A 25,607-nucleotide genomic window follows, 5' to 3' on the forward strand; every position below is an offset into this window, starting at 1 on the left:
GGGTAAAGCATTTTCAATCCCAATATGCTGGTGGTTTAGATGATAGGGAGACGCCTGAGCTCTCATACACCTATTATGATGGTCCGGCTTTTAATGAAGCCGATGTCAATATTGCTCTGTGCACTTTACCGGGTGGTAAAGCGTCAGGTTCCGACGGAATTCCAGCTGATATATTCCTTTCCAATAAAGACAAATGGAACCGATATATCCTGACTCTAATGAATGAAATTGCTAAAGGTCTGTCGGTACCAGAGTCATGGAAAGGAGCTGAGATAATCCCAATATATTAAAAGGGTGATAAATCATTACCTGGAAACTACAGCCCGATAAGTTTAATCGATTCATCCCAGAAGATTTTGGGACGCCTGGTGTTAAATAAAATCCAGGATTGGATTAGCAAACAAGATATTTTATCATCCTTTCAGGCTGGTTTCTGGGCATGTACAAGTACCATTGATCAAACCTCTCGCTTTACATTACTTTATTGGAAAACGGTGGTATTGGAAAAAGGCAGCTTGTATGCTGCCTTTGAAGACCTGAAATCAGCCTTTGATCTCGTTTCCCGCAATAGATTGTGGAGAGTATTGCAATACCTGAAGATGCCCCATACTCTATTGTCCCTCATAGCTACACTCCACCAGGACACTTGCGCAAAAATTAGGTGGGGAAGTCAGGGCCAGGTTACCCCCTATTTTAGAGTAGAAAGAGGGATGAGACAGGGCTGTGTGATGGCCCCTACTTTGTTTTCCCTCTTTATTAGTGGGGTTGTAAAATTCCTGGAAGACATTCCAACGGATGCTCCTAAATTGGCGGGTGTAAGGATTCCGATTCTTATGTTCGCCGATGACACGTTGCTAATTGCAAAAACACTGAGCGGTCTACAGAGAGCCCTATCTCTTTTTGAGGATTTTTGTCAACTGCGGGGATTAGAGATAAATGTCTCTAAAACAAAATATATGACATTTAATCCTCACAGGTCCTCAAGAGGAACGATGCTGCTGAACAAGCGCCCGTTGGAACAGGTAAAAGATACACATACCTTGGGTTGTCATACAGAGGGATATGAAATGGGGTAAGCAACTGGACATGGCCACATTGAAACATCGCCAGCTAGCTGGTACCCTTATAGCTGAGTTTAATACATCTTTTACAAAACCGATTAGCCCAGTCTTGACTATTTACGATATGAAAGTTGTCAGTGCAGTCCTTTATGGGGCAGAGTTATGGGGACATAAAAACCTCTCTAAATTGACTGTAGTCGAAAATAGTTTTTTACAGAAACGTACTAATCTTCCGCAAAGTACACCAGCGTTGCCATTACTTAGTGATTTAGGTAGGAAGGCATTGGCCGACAGTGCCAGACTACGTCCTCTATTGTACTGGCAAAGAATTTGGTCAACCCCAGAATTGTCTTCATATTCTGAGGGTTTTAAAGACCTAATAAGAGCTGACCAATTTAAGAAAATGAAATGGTTACATTATGTCAGATCGATGTTAGGAAACATTGGCATGGTCGTACTTTGGGAGAATCCTGAAAATATCCGGTTTCCATCAAAAGTTCAGCTGAAGGAAAGATACTGGGGATGGGTGGAAGCCAACACTTTTAGGAATAGTGACCCATCGACTTTGACAGGCCAATTTTTGATGGCTAAACCATCACAAAGGCTAGAAGCTTACTGGGATAGTATTACAAAGCCTTTCGACAGAAAGTTGTTGTTCCAACTTAGAGTGGGTACATTGCCCGTTAAGTCCTTCACAGCAAGTTGGGGGACAATAGTTGACACGTCCTGCCCTTTTTGCCATGTACCCACAGAGTCTTTGGCCCATTTGCTATTTGTGTGTCCAGCATATATAATTCCATGGCGCATTTGGCTGGCTCCTATTTGCCGTGCTCTGGGCACTCGTAAATGTGAGGTTGCACTTAGATTAATTTGCACCGAAACATGGTTACCGCTGCTTATAGCTACAGCCAAATTTTTAGAATGGGCATGGATAATTAGATCAAAAGTGATTGTGGCATCATAAATTCATGAATTTTGTATTGTCTATTTTTCCTTCCATCTTAAGAGAAAAAGTAATTGCGGCTTTGTAATGATTGAAAATGGTTTGTTACATTTTCTATTAGTTGTACATTGGTATATAGACTTGAGAATAGTCTATGAAGTTTATTGTTGTTTTTATCCTTTTTATGGTTTTTACATTTGAGGGAAAAACCTCCCGCTTTTTAACAATTTTTATAATTGGTTATTGTGTAATGGATCTTGCTTTTATGATTGGTCATCGAATAAAGCATTTCATGACTGACTGGATAAAATATTTATAAATAAACAGTTAAAAAACTGTAGAAAATCAGTACAAAAAAATAGGTATAACTACTATCACACTTAAAAGTTAGCATTTAAAAAACCTTTGAAATTCACTGAAAAAAAACATAGGTTTCAGAGATGTTATAGTTAGAAATTAGCATTTAAAAAAGCTTTGAAATTCACTGAAAAAACCATAGGTTTCAGCGACGTTATAGTAAGAAATTAGCATTTAAAAAACCTTAGAAATTCATAGAAAAAAACATAGGTTTCAGGGGTGTTATAGTTAGCTGGCCATTTCACTCGTATAAAACCGTAGAAATCCCTCCGTTGTAGTTAGTTCTGCTAACTATAACTCGCACGCCTGCAATGCACTGCTGATGATGTAACATATTGCATCATTCATGACATGGTCAGTGACATCACTGATGACATCTCAAATGACATCACTGATGACATCATCCATGTGACAATCTGATACACCTCATCATACACTAGTATAACCTTTCATCACTCACTGTAAAATACAGAGTACCATATTTGAAACTATTGACACACCAATACCAGTTACTATATACCCACTCACTGATTCCTAAGTCTACACACACAACTACCCATTCAACAACAGAATCATTTATACATGCAGTCACTAATTAATAGAACACTATCCAATGCACTTATACACATATATAGACATTGACACATCAGCAGTCATCTTAGTCGGTTATGGAGTCATCCTACTCACTCATGAAAAAAATTAATCACACTTACATTTACTCACTTACACAATTGTCCAACAACACCTCATTTATTCACACACATAGTAACTCATAGCTAATATGTTAAAAAAGCACCATTACAATTATACACTCATTCATATAGTTACTCTCACAATCACTGACTCTTACACATACTTATTTATATACACCAACTCTCACATACAATGCCTTTTATTTTTTTACTTTGTTGAAGATGTAGAACTAAAACATACATTCGCTCACGAACACACAAATAAATACACTCAGTCACCCAAACAACTGTTTCCACATGCACTCTTAATCCTATACACCTAGTCAATCAACGATTCACACATCTATGCATAGAGTTACACACACCCCATCCAACCACACACAAACTCAGTGTCCCATACAAATACTCACCCAACTAATCAATAACTAATATACACACTCATGTAGTTAGTGACCAACTGATGCAGCATGTTATATAACAACAGAGACAGTGGTGCACACATTCACACAGTTTAGTTACTAATCCATGTATTAAGTGAGACACTTTTAATTACTCACTTAAAAAGACAATCAGACAGCTACTAAATCCTCCATCCAGACAGTTATATATCCACTCAATCTTCAATACAGATTGGTATATATAAATAATACATATTTAAATTTCAAACTAAACCACATTCACTGGATGATGTAATCAGTGATGTCATCAGTGATGTCATCAGTGATGTCACTGACCATGTCATGAATGATGCAATATGTGACATCATCAGCAGTGCATTGCGGGCGCGCGAGTTATAGTTAGCAGAACTAACTATAACGGAGGAATTTCTATGGTTTTGTACGAGTGAAATGGCCAGCTAACTATAACACCCCTGAAACCTATGGTTTTTTTTTCTGTGAATATATATATATATGTACACATACATATATATAAATGCATATGCATATATATACACATATATATGTGCATATGTGTGCGCGTAGAGAGAGGTAGAGGTAGAGAGTAGTAGAGAGAGAGAGGCAGAGAGAGGTAGTGAGAGGTAGAGAGTAGAGAGTGAGTAGTAGAGAGTGAGTAGTAGAGAGTATTAGAGAGTGAGTAGTAGAGAGTGAGTAGTAGAGAGTTGTAGAGAGTGAGTAGAGATTTAGAGTATAGTAGAGAGTAGTAGAGAGTGAGTAGTAGGGTGAGTAGTAGAGAGTAGTAGAGAGGGAGTAGTAGAGAGGGAGTAGTAGATAGTAGAAAGTAGTCGAGAGTGAGTAGAAAGTAGAGTGTAGTAGAGAGTGAGTAGTAGAGAGTAGTAGAGATAATAGAGAGTGAGTAGTAGAGAGTAGTAGAGAGTGAGTAGTAGAGAGTAGTAGAGAGTGATTAGAGAGTAGTAGTGAGTAGTAGAGAGTGAATAGTAGAGTGAGTAGTAGAGAGTAGTAGAGATGGAGTAGTCAAGAGTAGTAGAGAGTGATTAGAGAGTAGTAGAGAGCAGTAGAGAGTAGTAATGAGTAGTAGAGAGTGAGTAGTAGAGAGTAAATAGAGATTAGAGAGTAGTAGAGAGTGAGTAGTAGAGAGTAGTAGAGAGTGAGTAGTAGAGAGTAGAGAGGGAGTAGAGAGTAGTAGTGAGTAGTAGAGAGGCAGTAGTAGAAAGTAGTAGAGAGTGAGTAGTAGAGAGTAGTAAAGAGTGAGTAGAGAGTGAGTAGTAGAGAGTAGTAGAGAGTGAGTTGTAGAGGGTAGTAGAATGTAGTAGAGAGTGAGTAGAGAGTGAGTAGTAGAGAGTGGTAAAGAGTGAGTAGAGAGTGAGTAGTAGAGAGTGCATAGTAGAGAGTAGTAGAGAGTGAGTAATAGAGAGTGAGTAGTAGAGAGTAGTATTTATTTATTTTGTGTATTTTATATAGCGCGCAGCTACCCCAACGGGGTGTCCCGGCGCTTCTGAGTGAAAGCAGAGTGATAGTCCTGGGGGGGTTAACAAAAGAGAAAAGTTTTTAGTGCCTTACGGAAGGGTAATTCTTCCTGGATCATCCTAATTGCGATCGGGAGTTCGTTCCAGAGAGTTGTGGCACAGACCTGGAAGGTTTTACCTCCAGAACGTGCTTTCCTGAATCTTGGTATGGAAAGCAGATGTTGGGAGTTGGAACGGAGGTTCCGTGAGTTACAGTAAGGACGTATACTAACAGAGAGGTAGGCCAATCCCCTACCCCTAGTTGCTCGATGGGCTAAGGTCATGGCTTTGAATGCAGCTCTTTGATGGATTGGTAGCCAATGTAATGCTCTACGATGACGCGAAATATGGGTGCGTAGGGAAACCCCGCAGACCAGCCGAACAGCCGCATTCTGGACTGTCTGGAGCCGATGTAGGAGGCCCGCGGGCAACCCTAAATGCAGGCCGTTCGCATAGTCCAGGTGAGATGTAATCAATGCCTGGACTATGGTTTTCCTGGTGTCACTATGGAGATAGGTGATGAATTTCCTAATCATCCTGATCTTGGAAAAACAAGCGCCTGAAACGGTCTGTATTTGGTTGCTAAAAGAAAGATTTGAGTCCCACTTGACCCCTAGATTTTTTACAGAGTCCTTAGGGACAGGGGGAAGGCTAAGTTCCTGTGGCCACCAGAGAGTTGCATCAAGAGGGGAGGGTTGATGGAAAAAGAGAACCTCCGTTTTCGCCGCATTCAGAGGATCAAAAGTAGTCTGCGTGGCACTCTCATAGGAGAAAAGCAGCTGAATATCATCTGCATAGGAAGTAGCTATGCCCGACCTAGCAATGAGTTCAGCCAGAGGAGAAAAATAGACATTGAACAATAGTGGGCTCAAAGCCGAGCCTTGAGGGACACCCCATTTCAGGGTACGGCTAACAGAGGTAAAAGGATGAGTATAGACTGCCTGGGTGCGATTAGACAAAAAAGAGGTCAGCCACTCCAGGGCCTTCCCCTGAATGCCCTTCGACCGAAGACGGTCAATCAGGATGGGGTGAGAGACGGTGTCGAATGCTGCCGACAAGTCGAGCAGCACCAGCACCGCTCTGAAACCCCCATCCAGTTTCCACCGCACAGAGTCGGCCATTTCTATAAGGGCAGACTCAGTGCTATGGCACTTTCTAAAACCATGTTGGGATTCATGAAGTAGGCCGTGGGATTCAAGAAAACCTGCCAGTTGTTGCTGAGCTAGCTTTTCAAGGACCTTGGCAGGGGCTGGGAGCAGAGAAATGGGTCGATAGTTCACCGGCTCATTAGGATCTGTATTAGCTTTCTTTAAAATCGGGACCAGTTGGGCATGTTTCCAAGACTCCGTTAAAATTCCGGTTTTGAGCGAGTCATTCTAGATGTAGTTGAGGAAGGGATTAAGAAAAGAGGCCAATAATTTATATTGCTTGGCTGGCCAAGGGTCAAGTGGTGAGCCGAAGCGGCATCTAGACAGTTCCATCAGTGAGTGTTCCAGTGAGATTGCCTCAAAGTCTGAAAAGGTGGAAGAAGACTCGATGCGGTCAGGTAAAGGCGTATCACTCCAGATCATTATTCTTGGTGAAGGTGTCATAGATCTTCGCGATCCTGTCTTCAAAGAAGTCAGAGAGGCGGGAGCAAAGGGCCTGAGAGACTGGAAGACACTGTTTGAGAGCCAAGGGATCTGTGAAAGTCTTCACTGTGTTAAAAATTTCCCTGGCCGAGCCAGGCGCTCTATTAATTTTCTCCTCCAGGTAACGTTTTTTATGCTCAATTATTTTCCTACGGTATTCTTTGAGGGCCAGTTTATATTTAAGTTTTGTGTCAATAGAATAGGATGACCTCCACCGGCGCTCCAACAGCTTACAAGAAGATTTATATTTCCGAAGCTCGTCGGAGTACCATGGGGCGGAGGGAGCTGCTCGAAAGGTTTTAATCCGTCGCATAGGAGCGAGCGAGTCAATAGCAGAGGTGACCCAGCCGTTGAGGTTAGTCAGGCGTGAATCTAAATCAGGGGCATCTTTGGGAGTGGTATTTACAAGATGTAGGGCAACACTGTCAGGGGAGATCTTACTCCAATTACGTCCTACCGCCTTAGGGGAAATTCTAGGTCTCACATGCTGGCAAAGATGAATAACAAAAGGGATAAAAAAGTGGTCCGACCAAATCACCGGATAGGGATCCTCAATCAGGATGTTTGAGAAATTCGAGCAAACAAGATCAAGAGTATGACCAGCTTTGTGCGTAGGTTGAGAAACCAATTGGATGAATCCAGCATCTTTTAAAGTAGAAAGAAAGTTAAGGCAAAGCTTGTCAGAAGAGTCCTCTGCGTGTAAATTTAGGTCTCCTAGTAAAGTAAAATTGGCATAGCGTAGGCTAGCCTGAAGGACATAGTCCAAAAATGTAGCCAAGTAGGAAGCCTTAGATTTAGGAGGGCGATAGACCAGTAGCCCTGTCAGTGTGGTGTGTTCAGCTAATTTAATACAGAAGGGAAGGGCTTCAATCAGTTCAATTTGTGTGTAAGGGAAGGAAGAGATCGTCCATTGGGATCTATAAATAATAGCTACCCCACCTCCCCGATTGCGACCCGCTCTATTGGCGCATAGGATATTATATTCCGGGGGAATGGCCAGGCATAAAGACGGATTAGATTCATCCTCCAGCCTTGTTTCCGTAAGAAAAAGTAAATCCCAGTTATTGTCCATCAGAGACTGGGCGATATCGAGAGAATGTTTAGGCAGGGAGCGACAATTAATTAGGCCAGCCTTAATAGAGAAATTGCTGGTGTCTTTAGGGGCCTGAGACGGCGGCTGATCAAAGGGGCACGGGACCAATGTGTCATTCAGCATATTGCAAGGTATGCCCAACTCTGGATATAGGGCTAAGTCCCTTTGAAGAGAAACAGTGAGAGCACAGCATTTGTGTTGTATCGAAAAAAGAGACTCCTTACTATATGTTTTGAAGCAAGATGTTGGGGCTTCCACAGAGTACCTGGCCTCGGCCGCGTCCTGATCGCGGACGTGCGCAGACGGGCAGGACTCTGGCACGACTCCGGCGCAGATCGGGCGCGTCCGCTGAACGCGTACGCTGCGCGGAGACATGACCGTTGCCTTTAATGCTGGTGACTGGACGCTTCCCCTACCCAAAATGGCCACCGCGCTTCTGCCGATTCAAGGGAGAGCCTCCCAGCCCCAAAATCGACCGAGGTAGGCTCAGGGAGCAAAGCAGTGCGGGGAAAAACAATTTAGGTAGGATACCACGTCGAGTTTGAAATTATGAGCAGATTAAAACGATGTGCAATGTGCAAAGAAATCAAGCGCTTTATTTAAAATGCGGCGATAATTGAGGCAATATAGTAGAGAGTGAGTAGAGAGTAGTAGAGAGTAGTAGAGAGGGAGTAGTAGAGAGTAGTAGAGAGTTGTAGAGAGTGAGCAGTAGAGAGTAATATAGAGCGAGTAGTAGAGAGTGAGTAGAAGAGAGTAGTAACTTGGTTTCTATAAGTAACTTGGTAACTATAAGTCTCGAGACGAGGAGCGCATGCGCGCTCCAACGCCACACGAGACCTAAAAAAAGAGTTGGGCCAGGACCTTACACGTTGTTTACTGCCTGACCCTGCGTGAGGCTCATGCACTGTCAGACATGGGTCTGGGGAGGGGCGTCACTTCAAGCCACCCCCCCCCCCCCTTCATAAATGCTGTCCCAAAACATTCCAGTATTCAAGCAGAATTGTTACTTTATGTGTTAAAAGTCAGCCCTTTTTAAATGCACCAGGCAAGTGTTGCGATCGGTTCAAAATGTAATTTCGACTCATTCACGAGGTCAGCTCCTCAATACGTGAATAAAATGCAGTGGTTTGCATTAGTAAAATTGATGAAATGTTGTTTTCACCTTTCCACGCTCTTACCGCTTCTTTAGCTGCCCAGTAGTGTCTCTTTTTCACACTACTCTCACGTCTCCCCCAGATCATGCTAATGTCTCACACTCTCCACAGGGGCAACCCTCCCGCAGTGCCTACCAGGGAAAGCCCCTCACTCTGCCTATGCAGTGCAAGCTTCTGACAGTTCCCAGCAGTGGAATCAGCCTGGCTCAGGAGGGTGCCCTCCCTGTGCCCCGGCAATCCTTGGCCTCTCTGCTGACATTGCCAACAGAAGTACCGATGTAAGGCTCTGTGAAATGCGGGCAAGGCAAGCTGCAATGAACCCTACGCTCTTTAAACCTCAATAATAAACATGCATCACTTTCATTTTTTTTATTTTTTTTATTAGTGAATGCACATGCAGAATTTAGACAATATATACATCTCTAATAATCAAACAAAGAGAAGAAAAATAAAGACACACACAAAAAAAAACGTCAGGTACATCAGAAATACAGAATAAAATTAGAAAACAAGAAGGTTATATAATCCAAAAAGCAGTAGACATAAAAATATATATGAAAGATAAGGAGATCAAATCTATACAATTGTTTCTAACCATTTAGGGATCGGGGACCAGATTTTGTGGCCCCATATTCGTTTCTTGGGGCCATGTCTTTTGTAAACAGATAGTTCTAAATTATATAACCGAAGAAACCTTAATCTCCAATTGCAAAAAGTAGGAGCATCAGCATTGATCCAATGAGTGGTTATACATAGTCTCGTAATATACATAGTAATAAAGAGAAAGCTAGTTTCGGCACTTTCACGGAATATTCTTTCCGTCTCCCCCTCAACCCCAAAAATTACCAGCTCAGGGGTTAGTATAACAGGCATTAATAGAATTAGGTTTAGAAAGTAATTGATATCTTGAAAGAAAGTTCTTAAACCTGGACAAAAAAAACCCATATGTATTGAATCAGCCCCATATAATCCACACCGATTACAGAAATTGTATGAGATCCCCGGGGAATGAGTCCATTTGGAGATTTTGGCAGGGGAATAATACAGATCAAAGACCGACATAAAATGTTGCGATTTCAAGCTACCAGACAAACCAACTGAATTTGCCAATTTCAGTGATTTAACGAAATTTATACCATCTTTATCTAGTTTACTTTCCCACCGAGCACATTGCGATGTTAAATCACCGGGAAATTCCGTCAGCAGGGTCTGATATATTACCCAATACGTGATTGTCGTAGCAACATTTCAATTGTGCTAATTGGACCAAGATTCCCCTGCCCCATTTGGAATTTAGAACCAAGAAAACTCCGAATTTGTAAAAATTTAAAGAAATCGCATCTAGGGAGGCCAAACTCCTACTGTAAGAGTGAAAATGGCTTCAGGCTACCTTCTTGACCTAGATCGCCAATAACCGTAATCCCCAAATCAGCCCATCTAAGCGTAATCCTATCTTGGAATATTTGCGGTAGTAGGCTGTACGCTGAGAGGGGGGTGTATAAGTTAATATTTGATATATTAAATCTCCCACGTCCCTGTCCTTAGACGACCCAGCGATTTTGAACAATATTAATATTGAACTTGCCACTTGGCCATCCCCTCTGGTTATTTGTGGCGATTTTAATATTCATTTAGAGCACAACTTTAATCTAACTGGTGGCGTGCCGTATTCTGGCCGCAAGAATAAAACATTTAAGGCTTTACAGGGCCTGGTTAAAGAGTATGATTTAGTGGATATATGGCACCGACATAGACCCAGAGAGCCCGGATATACTTTCTTTTCAGCACCACATAAAAAACTTGTACGGCTAGATTATTTTTTTTGCTCACAACAGTTAGCAGATAAAGTTAACATCAACCTACATCGGAGACTTATCTCTGATCATAACCCATTAATTATTGAGATGACATTATATGGTCTCCCTAGGAATGTAAATGCATGGATATTTGACAAAAAACTCCTACTAGAAGAGGCTTATTGCCAACACATTGCTAAATGGATCTCTGAATTTTTTAATATCAATAATGGTACCGCCCCCGAAACCATTGTATAGGATGCATTTAAAGCTGCTTTACATGGGGAAACACTTAGCTTTTCATTATATCTCCAGAGGAAGATCAAAGATATGATTAAATCTTGGATTGATAAATTAACAGTAGCAGAGCTAGAGCTTATTAGGAAGATTAGTGCTGATCAAAATATTGACGAATGTTTAAATTTAGTTTCTGTTATTAAAACCAAAATACACTCACATTATGCTGAAGAACTTGCTTCTAAATATATACAATATTGATCAGACATTTTTGAACTTGGGGAGCAAACAGGGAAACATTTGGCTACACGTATTAAACAAAGAGCTGTGAATAACGGCATTAATAGGATAAAGGATAAGCAGGATCAAGTTGTGGATACCCCGCAAGGAATACTAAGGGTATTTCATAATTTTTATAGCGAACTTTATAAGGCCAAAGAAGAAGCTGCCGTCGATAGTATTATGGGATTTTTAAATGGAATAACCACGAGTAAAGTAACCGTGGAACAAAACGAGATTCTTAATTCCCCAATTACTTGGGATGAAATTGAGGCCGTGATCTTATCTTTAGCATCTGGCAAAGCAGTTGGGTCAGACAGAATCCCCTTAGAGTTTTTCAGGAAATTTCGGCAAACGCTGAAACCTATTTTAATTTCGCTGTTTCAGCTAGCTCAACAGGGACTGACTCCCAAATCTTGGCAAAAGACTACGATCATTGTGTTCAAGAAAAAGGGAAAACCGGAGCTCAATCCAGGCTCTTATAGACCTATCACACTAATTACGGTCGACAGCAAGATATATGCAAAAATAATTGCTTCTAGGCTCTGCACTGTTATAACTCCTTTAGTATCTCTTAGACAACACAGGTTTATCCCTGGAAGAGATATCACAGATTATATCAAAAGAGCAATTGCCCTTTTTGACTGGGCGCAGGCCACGGGATCTCCGCTTGGGATGATCCTGTTGGACGCAGAAAAAGCGTTTGACAGGGTCTCCTGGCGGTTCCTGTGGTCTGTCCTGTACTGGAAAGGATTTTCCCCTGAATTTATTCAAGCCATTCAAGCCTTATATACATCGCCGGAAGCAACTATTCGAATATCTGGACAAAATTCACAAACATTTAACATAACCAGGGGTACCAGACAGGGCTGCCCCTGTTCTCCATTATTATTTTCGCTCTATATCGATCCTTATTTAGAAAAACTTGACAGGGAAACGAATATTGAGCTCGTAATTGTGAACAATATCTTGTATAAAACAATGGCCTATGCTGATGATATAGCGATCTTTACCAGCAATTTAAGGCTCGCTCTCCCTACTGTGGATACCTGCGCAAAACAGTTTGGAGATTTCTCCGGCTATCAATTGAATGTGGACAAAACGCAATGTCTACATTCGGATGTGTCCTGCCCCCTAGATATTACAACTTCAGAGGCTACCTATCTGGGGGTCAGAATAACACCAGATATAGAACATATTCCCGAACTTAATATGCTACCTATTATTCATACTAGTAGCACTTCTCTGGAGAGGCTAGATCATTTGCACCTATCCTTACATGGCCGATGCAATGTTATTAAAATGTCTATTTTCCCTAAATTCTTATATTTTTTTCGAACTATTCCATTAATTTTTCCACCCTCTCTTTATTCAAAAATTGAACCGATTTGTTTTCGATTCTTATGGAGTTTCCGGAAGCCTAGAAGGGCAGTAAAATGGATGACTCTTCCAAGATTAAGGGGGGGTTGGGGTATGCTGAATTTCCTATTATATCATCTGGCTGCTCTATTGCAGCATATGGAGATACTCGTTACTGCCTGAACAGTTAGATCTGATGCTACTAACCCTACAATCTATGAGATGCTTTTAGGTAAACGTGCTCGACAAAGACTAGTTAAAACTCTTGAACCCAGCCACTATAAGAAAACTAGATTTAAAATAATTAAATCTGCATATTTTGTATGGAAGAAAATTAGGAAACTATTTAATATACGTGCATCACTTTCAAACTGCTTTACAGAACACATTACGTATATTCGTTCTTGTTACATTTCTAAGAACAAACATCAGACATTTTTGTAACGTCATAAGGACTATCAGAAAGACATGCCTCCTAACACACATGCTCCCGATTACTACGTTTCTTGTCCCACAACACACATAGTTCCCGAATTCATATCTTAACCTAAGAAAAAACGAATATTAGTGCACTGAAAACAGTGCTTCTTTTGACATATGCCTCCACATCTGGCTGGTGAGCACCCCCCGCCTCCTCCAACCCCACAGCCTTGGGGAGGGCTTGTTGAGAGAGGGCTCTGTTCCTACCTTATGTGATGGAGCTCCGTGCAGGGACGCAGCAGCCCCAGTCTGTGGAGAAGTCCCAGGGGCCTAGGCCACTCGTCAGCAGTCGTTAGGGAAGGTCTCCTCCGTGACGGCAGCTCAGTGCCTCGGGGGACGGCTGGACCCGGCCCGTGCCCTATTGCTGAGCGCGGTGCCCGGATATCTGCACCACAGCACAATCTTCCAGCAGTCATGTGGCCCAATAATAACCATCTTTTCCAAGACTTGAGCGCTGTCCTCCCCAGGTGAGCTGATCTGAGCCCGGCTTTTAAATAACTCCCTCCCCGAACACACCCACCTAGCCATGCCATTGGCATGAAACAAGAATCGATGCCAGCAGCGAAGCCCCCCTCCCCCCGGACAACCCCTTCCTCATCCCGAAGTGGCTCCAGGCAGCCGGGCCCATTGTGCGCCCTGCTACTCTTTAACATAAAGTAAACTTTTTTTTTATCCTTTGGAAGTCAAGGACTCTGTAACCTATTCCGGCTAATCTGCATGGACTATTGTCCGACATGATCCAAGACCAATTAAAATCAAACCCTGATCACACAGCATAATCCTCTTGTCTTCAATTACTAGCTGCTAGACCTCCCCCTACATTGTAGAAAACTGTGCGTCCTCGCTTTCAGGCCAGCATACAATAAGAAGCATCGATCTCTTAGCTTTATGGGGCCATGTGTTTCAAACACATGACCCCATAGAGATAAGAAATCGTTTGCGACGAACGGAAATCAGGCGAGCACGTCCAAGTGGGCTGTCTGAAAAACCCAAAAGTACACGTCATAAAAAGCTCTTTTCCAATGGCTGGCCACCGTTTAGCATAAACGGTCATGCCAGCCAATGGAAAAGAGGGGCGGGGCTTAAAGCCCTTTACTGAAGCTCCTCAAAATCATTAAATCTCGCAGAGCGAGTTGCGCATGTGCGCAGCCACGATATCCGAGACCTAACAAATGAATGTGTCCTTGTGTAACGTAAGGGGTGCTCATGTAAAGCGCTCCAACACCTTGGGGTTGAGTTCACCACTATATAAATCTGCAAAAAAAAACCTCCAAAGGTTACATGGAGTGAAAGTTAGACTCACATTTCACTCCTGCAGTTATAGTTACCTGCGCTAACTATAACTTACATCAGGGATCAATAATTTCTACACAAAGGCCCATTTACTTTACCCAACTAATCCCTTCACACTCCATGCATGCAATAGACCCGATTAAGGGGCCTGAAATTGCATTTTCTGCAATAGAAGTCAATTGGGAATTTTCATTCTCCCGATTTTTTACTTTAAATCTCTCACGTCCCTGTTCTAAAATGTTGGCATGTATGACACTGGGTTCAGTGTGATGCAAGGTTTATACCCGACTTACCAAATACATAATAGAACCTGCATTTCTCCTTACAATATGTGGCGATAGACCTTTTGGGAGTTGATTAATTGATGCCAATAATATGCACACTGATCAATACTACTAAAAAATAACAGACTCAGTGTGTAATTTACAATGTTTATTAAAAAAAAGTCAAATAAATGCTCATCAAGTACCGGCATACAATGCAAATTATATTTTATCACGGAGAAAAAGTATTAACAATGTATGGAATCAAACATGTCAAATAAACAATGCATTGAAGGAGTGGATAGGCGAAGAGAGAAAAGTTTCAGAGAGAAAATACATTTGCAATTGATTATGCAAAATCAGGATATTATCTATACTAACCCAAATAGAAAACAGGGAAATCTACCCTCTGGCCAAAGAGTAGCAAGGCCCTTCAAGAAGAGTCGAGTGGCAAAGATTAAGTCAGGAAACAGGTAAGCCTCTATCTGGAAACAGCAAACCGACGACAGCGACGATCTCCCACTACCTAAACACCAGCCAACGCCCTAAGCACAACACCCTTTGGCTTTTCATGATTGAACATGGTTTGATTAAAACCATTTTTAATTGGGACAGCTTACAGCATTAAATAAAGTTACGTCGAGCGAGTAAACTGCACCGCGTTTTAATGGTGGGAATTGTACTTATAGCCAGTGGGCACTTGTAGTGATATTGTGCATTGACAGTTCATTTACATTGAAGTTTCACTGTCTTTTCTCTTTTTCTTCAGGTTTTTGAGATTTTCATGATAGAACACACACTTTCTTTTTCATTTATGGGGAGAGAGCAACCAATGATGATAAGTGGGTATGCTAGTGAGTACCACCCAGCAACCCCCTTGGTGTTACGACCGTGAGGTGCTTTCTCTCCTGTCTCACATGTTTTTCACGTTTGGGTGGGATGGTCCTATGTTGTACTGACATTTATGTTATAAATAAAACACTATGGGGCATATGTATCAACATCACCATTTGCGATTCTCAAATAGCGATTTTTAAGGAATCGCTATTTGAGAATTGCAAAACGGGATGTATTTAAAAAATTGCAAACTTTTTGCGATTCCTTAAAATTCCTTAATTGCGATTAGCAAATTGTGAAATCGCAATTAAGGAATACCTGCCCATTCATTCCTATGGGCCAGGAGACCCATAGGAATGTATGGGAAGTAATTCTCAAATTGCGAATCGCAATTTGCTAATCGCAATTTGAGAATAATTTCAAAGGTGCAAGGGTATCAAGATGACACCCTGATACACCCCTGAAATTAGCATGTGTGGTCATATGGCGCACATACATGCCCTAAGGGCATGTATGTGCGTCACGTGGCACTTTGTACAATTACAAAACGTGCATTTTTAAAAGAAATCGCAAATTAACACCAACTAGTGGTTGGTGGTAATTTGCGATTTCTTAAGGATTAATCGCAATCCTTTGGTGAGTGTTACATTTCATTTAAGAAATCGCAATTTGCGATTTCTTAAATGCTTACGCAAACTTAAGAAATCGCTAAATTAGCGATTCCTTAAATTTGCGTTGGGAATTAGCCTAATACATCCCGTTTTGCGAATTTTTAATCGCAAACGCTGTATTTTGCGAATCGCAGCGTTTGCGACTAAAAATTTGCTTGATACATATGCCCCTATGACACTTTGATTAGTGATTAGGATCACTCTTGTGAGGGAGTACAGAAAAATATTGAAAACCCCTCTGGTATCTAGCATTTAAAAATAGGTGTTTGAGTCAAGTCAGGCCTATTGTTGTTTATAGGTTGTTGAGTGGGGGGCGGCCTGACATTTTTCTCCCCCAGATGCTCCAGTTGTGTTGATAAGCCTCTATCTGGAAACAGCAAACCGACAACAGCGACGATCTCCCGCTACCGAAACACCAGCCAACTCCCTAAGCACAACACCCTAAGCACAACACCCCTCCCACCGCGCACCTCAATTATACCCTAAAACCCAAATGCCCAACCCACATTTGTTTCAATATGAGAGCAAACTCCGTCTCTCGTTGGCTAAGGAGGTGGGTGTACTGTCACACAACTCTCAGCATGACCATTTTATTCAATGGTCTTTTGTCCTAAACTCCCAGCATTACGACAGATTCTTCCCAGGAAACAACTTCAAACCACAATCATAGTACATATTTCCTGTAGCACATTTCATGTTGCAAGTCTTTGCGCTTCCATTGTTTGCCTCTGCCGTCTTGAGAAGGAAGTTGCTCGCTTCCACTGGTTATCTCATCTTTCCCCGTAGCTTGGCAGTCACACAAATATTATGAAGTACACACAGCCTTAGCGTTCTCTCTTCTCTCTCAAAACCCTCTTTTATTTTTTCCACCAATTATTAAACCTGGACTGGCATGCAGAAGAGTAGACCCATGCTTGCTTTTGTACAGAAAACAAACATTATTATTTTCATGAAGTGTAATTTCATTGCACACCATCCCAGCGTTGCACTAAACCATGATGTTATTATTTCCTAGCAAATGTTATTAACGTGCACAAAAGCAGCATTAGTCTTTTTATCTACTTTAGTTAAAAGCATTTGCGGCCTAGTTCCATGCATTAGTACACACATGCACAAAAGCGATTCCCCTTATTTTAGCTTTCTTTGAATAAACTTTTTCACAGCACACTGTTAATGAATGTTATTGAGGATTTAATCCGAGCAGGTTGTATTTTCACAAAAACCTGCTCCATCAATCTCCCCTTTGATGGCCTTTTTGAGCTATCATCAAAATACCCAACAAATACAAATTACTACTTATTTAAAATGCTGTACTTCTTTCTCGTTTTATCATTCTTTCATCTAAGTTCTTCATAATCTTATAATAATTTCCTCTCATGTCTAATTCTATCTCTTCTTTCTTTCTCTTTCAAGCTCTACGTTTAAGATCTGATGTCTCTATTTCCATATTTGCATTTGCAACGTTTATAAATCAAGATGATCATTAATATCACTGCAACTATTGAAGTAATAGGTATTAATATTTTTCCTAATATGCTACTCCCTACCGTAGAAAACCAATTTCCCACTGAGCAAAAACTTTTACCAAGTTTCTCCCATGCACCATCAACCTTCAATTCAGTCAAATCTTCATGAAGTTCTGTAATATTTTTAATATACCCCTCAAGATTTTTACCCTTATCAGGGATATAAGTACAGCATTGTTGTATTTTCAACATGCTTCACACTCCACCCTCTTTTGCCAATAATATATCAAGGGCAAGTCGATTTTGCAACCATTTCAGTATCAATCATCAAGAACCCACCAGCAGGATCTGTTGATAAACAATCAACCACTGTGGACCATTTTCTAATTTTATGTGAATTCAAAATGACTCCTAATGAAGGTATCAGTGCTCCAAAAATATCCCCCATTATCTCAGAATAACACGCTCCTCTTTTATTACGTGTTAGTCCTTGTTTTATTTCATTAACTCTATTATTCTTATCTACATGGTACACTTTAGGAAGTACTATTCCTAAATAACAACATCCATTACAACCTGCAGGTAACCTATAATAAGCATTCTTAACACACACATAATAAATTCCTGGGAAAACAGGATCAGCTCCTCCTTTCAGTCCCCAGTTTCCTTTTATCAAGAAAGTATGCTCACATTCACTAGCCAATTAAGTAACTATTAGGTTCAGTCTTTTCTCTAAACACACAAAGCTTCCCTTTATGTTGAAAATCTAGAGTCATGGCAGCGTACGTCTCACCCTTTTTGTAATAACCCTCGCTGAAAGCCCATGGAGGTACATGCTACTTTTGCTCAGCAGCTTTCTTTTTGAAATCTCATCTTCTATCTTCTACCATATTCATAAATTCTATTTCTTCATGTCGTAGTTTACAGGTTAGATTATTTCTATGTGCATCTATTGTATCTATTGGTTTGTTACTAATGAAAAAAATCTCCCATGTATGCTGCATAAACAGGACCATAAACAATTTTTAAATCTCTCCTAATAGGAATGTCTGAAAATACTCTAATCCTTCCCTCTCATAAAACATACTGGTTAAAACACTACAAGTTAAAGGTTGGTGATGGTATGTCACCCCCTCTGAGACAGACAATGGTAATTGCATACACACGTAACAATCTCTCGCATTCATTGTGTTAACATAGTCATACAACAATTTACTAAAAACATTTAACGAAAAGTCATTCATTGATTTATCATCTTCTATCTTTTCTATATTGGTGTTTGAATGTTCTTTAGTAATAGAATCCATTCTCTCACTTCTCACATCATAGTATTATTTTTGTGATTAGTCACCATTAGAACAGGCACACTAACAATCAGTGTTTTACCCACACCAACATTAGTAATAAAACACTACATAAGCAAACATTAATATGGTTACGTTTAAACCTATGATTTGATGTCCAGTCTTGTAGGAGAGTGGCATCGACTGCATAGTTGCCCCCAACTTTTTGCTGATGTTTTGACTGTTTTTGTGACTTTAGCCAGGCTGTGGCCCTGCTATCCAGGACCCCAGCCTATCTGCTTCCTCTGTTAAACGTTGTGAGTACCCTAGGTACCAACCAATTGGATGCTGAGGGTGCCCTGCCAGTCCCTTGTAGATGGTACCCTAGGTACCCAGGGCATGGGCCCCCCAGTAGGCCTACCAGGGCTGCAACACTTATTGTGCCACCCTGGGACAGCCACACAAACTGACACCACCAGACCACTACTGTAGTCTGGGTAAGGTGGTGCTAGCACCCCTTACAGGGATGTAGGTACCCTATATCCCACACCATTACAACACATATACTCTCATAGGTCACCCCTATGGCAGGCCCTGGTAATCCTACAGGGCTGGGTGCTGAGGTATGTGTGAGGGGGGACCCCTACGTGAGTAGGGCCTCTCTGCAACCTTCGTAAAATCGTTACTGGGTTGTTTGTAGTGTAGCCATACCATATACTCTTAACCGCATTATAAGTGAATCGCGTCATCGCAATAACTTGAGAATGGCTACACAGAACCATATCGTGTTTGGTGTCAAACATGAAGGAATCATACCCCCAGTCCAGCCATGGGCATGAGGGTACGATTCCCCCTTGCTAGAAGGGCGATATGGGAAAAGCGGTAGAATTTAGACACCAATTTAAAAGTGCACAAGTTACACAAAATGGCTACTGCCCGCCACCTACACGACCCTGGCTGCCTGTTGCTGGGGAAAACCCCAGCCTCGCCAGCTGGACAATAGGGCTCCTGTGGCAGGGAGGTGCTAGCATCTCCCCAGACAGGATAATGTGGATTGGAACAGGGTGGGTGCACCAAATGTCCATTCAGAGTTGCACGTAGGCAGCTGCAGAGACCTAATTCTGCATACACCGCCTGGAACAGGTTCAGGGGCATCCTGCCCCTCGCCCAGGCGGGAAACACACAAAGGGGAGTGGGTGTAGCCACCCTTTCCCGCCTCTACTCTTATTGGTAGGCTCTAGTTGGGACCTTCCCCTAATCTTGGGGATATATGTGAATAACGTGGCCCCAGAGCCTCAGATTAATCCAGAACTTCACAGAACTGACCTTCGACGAGCTGCTGCCCAGCTGACTGAAGAAATCTCCCTTGGGATAAAGGAGTTATCCCCCTGCTTGGCAGGCACCTGAAAGACTGCAAGACACCCGGTTGGAACTTCGCTGCTCTCACGAACTTCGACGTCTTCCAGCAACCTTGAGGTGGATCTCTAGAGCATCCCAGAGTCCTGTGAGCGTGCCCAGCAAGTCTGAGCACCGTGGGCCACGTGGATGCTGAGATCCCTGCATACCCCAAGACACCAGCCACCTCTTGCATAGCACATGACCCCGACCAGTGGGGAAGTTGTGCTTTGGCCCATTTCTGAGCCAACCTTCAAGCAGCATCCATGCCAAATCTCAGCTCCCTAGCCCGCTACGGTGGCCCGTGGGAGCCCTTTTATGCACTCAATTTTGCTGCCTTCCGCGGTCCCTTGTCTCTCGACTTGTGGGCCCTGGCGGAAGACAATCTTCACATCCAAGAGTTCCCCTGGTTGCTCCAGGCCTGCTCTGCGCTCCCTCCAAAGGAGAGCACCCTCAGACCTCGTGGGTCTGCACCAGCAGCTGCTTTGTTCATCTTGCATGGGCTGCGGTTGCCAAGGCTTAGTGGATCCAATCGGGACCCTAACACTGCAGCGACCCTCATCCGGCGTGAGACAGTCGCCCTCCAGAAGCTGGCCTGCCTTGAAGCCTCCCGGAGCCCGTGACTGCAGAGCCAAGCTGCATCTTCCTCACCTGAAGCACCCGACATCGAAGGGCTCCTTGCTTTGAGCCCCCTGGTCACTGTGCCGTGACCCAGACTCTGTCCCCTCTGCTTTCAGGTTCTTCTCTACATTTTCTACATCTTAGATCTTCACGACTTCATCGACGCTTTCAGCTAGCAGCAGTTTGGACTACTTTTCCATTGAAAATCAGCCCGCGACCCGACACCAGAATCGACCTATGCACCCGGCTTCCCTGGGGCAGGTAACAGTGGTACCTCGGTACTCCCGTGGTGGTGGGCTCTCCAAAGCCTTAAGTCTCAAGCCTTAACTTTGTATTACTGCTAGAAGTGTCTTTAATCTTTAAATCTTCAACCGCGACATTCTCCATAGGCTAACATTGCGATCCCGATAGCAGCTCTTTGCACTGCACGCGTCTCCCGTGGGTCCCCTTCCTCATAATTGTGGGTGGATTCTGAAGGGGCAAGCGATCCTGAATGCCCTAGGCATTGCCTGTAGAATTGTCGTGGTTCTTATACCACTATTTTAGTATATGGTTTGGTCCCCCCCGGGGCCCATTGATTTCTGTGCTATTTATTGTGTTTATAAATGCTTGTTTGAAGTGTAACTTTGCCACTAGTCACATAAAGTGCCTGTGGGATTCTGCCTAGAATAAATACATATATTTTATATATATACCTGTGTGGACTACTCTTTCATTTGGTTATTCAAGAGGTTATTACGGTAAAACAATAAGCTTAACACTCCTTCAAGACTTAGCCTGAAGGCTGCTCTCCACAGCTACCACTAGGATAGCTTTCTTTAAAGGTTGTCTTAAACCTATCATCAATAAGAGTCGAATTGGACTGGTGCAAGGTGTTCCTATAACTAGGAACAGCATATGCCAGGCCAACTTCTCACAAGTCTCTGTTAGCTTTGCTATTTTAGACACTTTATAAAAAGATTACAAATCTAAGAAAATCTGTAAAATGTAAAGAACTTATCCAAACACCATCTAAAGTAGTGTATCCTTACACTTTGTGCCTCTCTTCTTTAACCCCTCTTTTTCATTTTTTTTTTATATCTTCTTTATATCAATTGTTGCACCTTAATTTTCACAGTTCTTTTTAAGGTGGTTTTAGTTTGTTTTTATCACTTAGATCAGTACTAATTTCTTCTTTGTTTTGATTTGTGTTTTCAATTTCTTCCAACACCACATATGTCTATTCTGGAGCTGTGTATTTCTTATTCAAAATTCTTATTATTTTTATTTTTCGTACTAAATCTTCTTCTGAGTCACTTTGTTCAGTTTGACTTGATATTTCAATTATTGGATCTTGCTTTTCCTTTTCTAGAGTGTATATCAGTCTTTTCACTCCTTTTCAGTTCTTTTCTTTGTTGTACTTGCTCTTGATTTTCATCAGTCACATTCTCTTTTTCTTTCTCAACAGCAGTCTTTTGAGACCCAGTAGCTGGTACCCACTTTATTTGACTGGTGTTTGGTTCTTCGTCATGTTCAGATTTTTCAGAATCTGTAACACTAGATTCTATAGCTTCATGTTCTTCAGCTTCTAGTTCTTTTCTTTTCTTTACCAGTTGCTGCTCTTTTTCCTGTCTTTCAAGTGGACTTAGGACTCTTCTTGTTTGACTTGCATGAATCCAATTTGGGAAGCCACCACACTTTACTGCTGTTGTTGTTACCAATATTATTTGGTAAGGTCCATGCCATCTGGGTTCTAAACACAACTTCCTCACATGTTTCTTCACCAGAATCCACTCTCCTGGACTCAAATCATGTGCTTGATCCGGCTGTGTTGTGGTTGCAATTTTTCCAACCTGATGAGACACAGAACGCACCAGATCAGTCAATCCTTTGCAATAATCAAGCACTAGATCATCAGTAATATTCATCAGTTTGTTTGCTGGTACAATTGCTTGTCTCATCGCTGTCCCCATTAAAACTTCATGAGGACTTAATCCAGTCTTTTTTATCAGGAATGCTTCTAAGACTCAACAGTACCAGGGGTAAAGCGTCTCGCCATTTCAGTGTTGTACACACACACACATTTTATAGTCTGCACTTAATAGTGTCATTTTGTGTGCGGCCACTCCTGATGCTTCAGGTCGATAAGCACAATGCAGCTTTTAAAAAAAAAAGAAAATTGATTATTGAAATGAGTTCCTCCATCTGTTTCTAAAGAGACTGAAAATCCAAATCTGGGGATGATCTCCCTTAAAAGCAATTTAGCAATGGTTAACCTATTATTCCTTTTTGCTGGATATGCTTCTACCCAACAAGGAAACAAACAAACAACCACCAACACATATTTAAGTCTATTACAAGGGGGAAGTTCAATGAAGTCTAGCTGTAGTCTAGTAAATGGTCCTGCTGCTTTTCCAATTTGACCCCAACTAACAACTGTCTTTCTTCCCAGATTTTGTTGCTGGCAGACTATACACCTCTGGCATAGACTCTCTGCAATGACCCTAAACTTTGAATTATACCATGACTGCTTGAAGAATCTAATCATAGTATCTCTTCCAACATGCACAATTCCATGGGACATCCTTGCCATTTGTGAGAGTAAAGAAACTGGCACTACTGGTCTTTCATCAACATACACCCACACTTCATCTTCTGCTCTCTTTTTACAACCTGATTTTATACAAATTTATTTTCCTTCCTCATTTGCTTCTTCCTGCAAGTGTCTAATTTCTTCCCATGTTTCCAAAGAAGAAAACATCAAGTGGCAATTTGTATCTTTTTTTTCCATCCCTCTGTTGATTGAAATTGAATTTTATGCACAGAAACAAGCCACTTTGTCTGCGTATCTGTTTCCGTTTGTCACATAGTCATTTCCTGACTTATGTGCTCAATATTTAACAACAGCAATGTTTTTGGGCATTTTTACTGCACTCAATAAATCTTTCACATTTTTACTGTTCAGCATTAAGGATCCTGAAGCAGTCAAAAATCCTTGTTGCATCCACAACTGATCAAAATCATGCACCACCCCAAAACCATATTGACTATCAGTGAATATGGTTACTGTCAGATTTTTGCCAATTATACATGCTCAGAAATTTGAGCAGAACTTTTCCCCTTTAGAAAGAATGCATCAAGAACCATAGCCACAGTACATACTGCATAAGCAGCTCTTAATACACCTTTTTCATCTCTCAGGTAAGATCCATCCACAAACATCACACAATTTTACTCTTCTAGTGGTGTATCTTTTAGGTCAGGTCTTGGTTTCATGCACAATTCTGTCACATCCAAACAATCATGTTCTGCTTCATCCTTCATTTCTTCACAATTTGAACTCAGCAATAAAGTTGCTGGATTTAATGTTGTGAACCTTGTTACTGTCACATTTTCAGCACCCAAAATCACTCTTTCATATCTAGTCAGCTGACTATACGTCATATGCTGAGTCCGGGTCCTTGTTAATAGGATCTCAATAGAATGAAGAACATATACTGTCACTGGATGTCCCATAACAATTGCTTCACTCTGCTCTAGACTCACACAAGTAGCAGCCACTGCTTTTAAACAGCCTGGTAATGCTGCATCTACTGAATCCAAAGTAGCAGAAAAATATGCCACTGGACGACATGCCATTCCATTCCATGTTTTTGTGTTAAGACTGAAAGTGCACATCCATCTCTTTCACAACAGAACAATGCACAATCTTTTGTGTAATCTGGCATTCCCAATGCAGGTGCTCGGCAAAGATTATTTTGCAATTCAATAAAAACTTTCATACACTCTTCATCCAACTCAATCTGATCAACCACATCTTTATGAGTCAACCTCTGTAAAGGTTTTGGAATCAGTGAAAACCCACTGATCCACTGTCTACAATATCCAACCATTCCCAAAAACATTTGAACGTCCTTTTGAGTCTTAGGAGGACCCATTGGCAAAATCACAGTAATTCGGTCTTGCGTTACTTTTCTAACTCCTTTCTCAATTTTGTGTCCCAAATATTGATCCTCTTTTTGACAAAACTGTAATTTTGCTGGTGACACTTTATACCCAACTTCCGCCAAATGATTCAGTAAGGCAATTGTATCTGTCACACCTGCTTCTCGTGTTTTTGATGCCAACAATAGGTCATCAATATACTGCACTAACACAGCATTTTCTGGCATGATCAATGACTCTAAACATTTCTTCAAAATCTGATTAAAAATTGAAGGACTCTCTGTATACCCTTGAGGAACTCGGAACCATGCCAAAACACGGTCTCTGAACCGGAAAGCAAAAACATATTGTCTATCCGGATGTAAAGGTATTGAGAAAAATGCTAGATATAGATCAATCACTATGACCATTCTGCATCACAATGAATTTGATAAAGAATCACTGCTGGGTTTGGCACTATTGGATAGCAAGGTACCACACTTTTATCAATCTTTCTCAAATCCTGCACTAACTACAGGAATCACTCCTGCTGTAATTTCAGGACTCATCCTGTACTGAGGTGTGTTTGGATATTCTTCACCAGGTTTAACTGTACCCTGAATAGGATCCACACCCTTCAACAAACCAATGTAATTTCCTGTAAACTCCCATACATCAGATCTTACTGTATTTCTCAACTCAGCAGGTAAATCCTATTCTGTAAGCAATGTATACAAGTCATTCACTTCTGTCTCTTGCTTTGCTAACATCATTTTAAAAGCAACATCCTCATCTGGTGTTTGAAAAGCCATACCATCTGGCGTACAGTAGATGGTGCAATTCATCTTGCATAACAAGTCTCTGCCTAA

Source organism: Triturus cristatus, chromosome 6, assembly GCF_964204655.1.
Source record: "Triturus cristatus chromosome 6, aTriCri1.1, whole genome shotgun sequence".
Classification (NCBI taxonomy): domain Eukaryota; kingdom Metazoa; phylum Chordata; class Amphibia; order Caudata; family Salamandridae; genus Triturus; species Triturus cristatus.